This window comes from Nanorana parkeri, unplaced genomic scaffold (genome assembly GCF_000935625.1).
Source record: "Nanorana parkeri isolate BGI_ZX_2015 unplaced genomic scaffold, ASM93562v1 scaffold2165, whole genome shotgun sequence".
In the NCBI taxonomy this organism is placed as follows: Eukaryota; Metazoa; Chordata; class Amphibia; order Anura; family Dicroglossidae; genus Nanorana; species Nanorana parkeri.
Window position 1 is genome coordinate 14,184 of NW_017308433.1, and position 1,677 is coordinate 15,860.

The following is a 1,677-nucleotide window of genomic DNA, read 5'->3' on the forward strand; positions in this document are numbered from 1 at the left end:
CAATTTATAAACAATGTGCAGAGTTAATCGCCTTGTAAATCTCTGTGAACATTCGTTCTGTGCGAATAGAGGCCAAAACGAACGTTCTTAGTGTATTTTCTATTCATGTCAAATGTAATACCACACGGTGGCCACTAGATGGAGCTGAGGAGCATAGAAAATATGTATTTCCTGTGCTCCTCAGAGCCATCTAGTGGCCATAACGCAGTATTACATTACAATCGGCCTAGAAAGAAAATATACTGAGAACATTTTTTGGCCTCTATTCACATAGAACGAAAGCTCACAGAGATTCCTGGGGGCCAATGGCTCTGCCAGTTGTCTATCAATAGAACAATGCACACCACAGCGCTCAGCAGACAATTTTGTGCTTAGAGTGCGTTCGATCGTGTGCCCTCAGTGTCTCCCGGTCACACAGTGAATAGCGGAAGCCGGCTAGGAGGGGCTGTGAGAGCCAAAGTGATCACATGATCAGGAGACCATACTACCGGTCTTTGGTGTTTAGAACCTCTTAAAAGGGCCAGCAGGAGCTGACAGAGTTTAATATGTTTAATCACATGCTCCCAGCACTGTGACCTCACTGCCACTGACAGTTCCCGGTCACACAGTGAAGTTTAGGAGCCGGTAGGAGGGGCTGTGACATCCAAAGTGATCACATGATCAGGAGCCCATCCTACCGGCCTTTTGGTGTTTAGAACCTCTTAAAGGGCCAGCAGGAGCTGACGGTAAGAGGTTAATATGTGCAATCACATGGCCCCAGCACTGTGACCTCACTGACAGTTCCCGGTCACACAGTGAAGTTAAGGAGCCGGTAGGAGGGGCTGTGGCATTCAAAGTGATCACATGATCAGGAGCCCATCCTACCGGCCCTTTGGTGTTTAGAACCTCTTAAAGGGCCAGCAGGAGCTGACGGTAAGAGGTTAATATGTGCAATCACATGCCCCTAGCACTGTGACCTAACTGCCACTGACAGTTCCAGGTCACACAGTGAAGTTTAGGAGCCGGTAGGAGGGGCTGTGAATGGCTTCCCGGGCAATCGGGAATCCGGGAGATGGGTAATGACATGCCGCCGGACTTCCTGTCCAGGAAGCCGGGTCTCCATGTTGTTTGGCCGGCTTGATTGTGATTGGCCGGAAAACCGCCTTCCCAGTCAATCAGCATCGACCTGGCTTCCTGGCCAATCAGGAAGCCAGGTGGCGACTAATGACCTGAGCTCCCAGCTTCCTGATTGGCTGCAAAGCCAGCTTCCTTGCCAATCAGCATGGAGCAGGTTGTTCGGCCGACTTGATACTGATTGACTGAAAAGCCAGCTTCCTAGCCATCGACCCAGGTATTCAGCCAGCTCGATGCTGATTGGTCGGGAAGCCGGCTTCCCTGCCAATCAGCAAGGAGCCAGCTTCCCGGCCAATCAGGAAGCCGGGTCATTACTCGCCGCCCGGCTTCCTGGTCGCACGGGAAGCTGGCCCCATGTTTCCCTACGGCACTGCCGATCAGAGGAGATCTTCCTCTGACCATAAGTTACGGTATTGGGGAAGGTATCGGAGCATTTTGGCGAGTACGAATACTTGCCCAAATACTCGGTATCGGCACCAATACCGGTGCATCCCTATTCAGAACACACAGTCCATGGATGAGTCTCACAAGCAGCAATCCGTATGACAAATCAAAACCAGGACG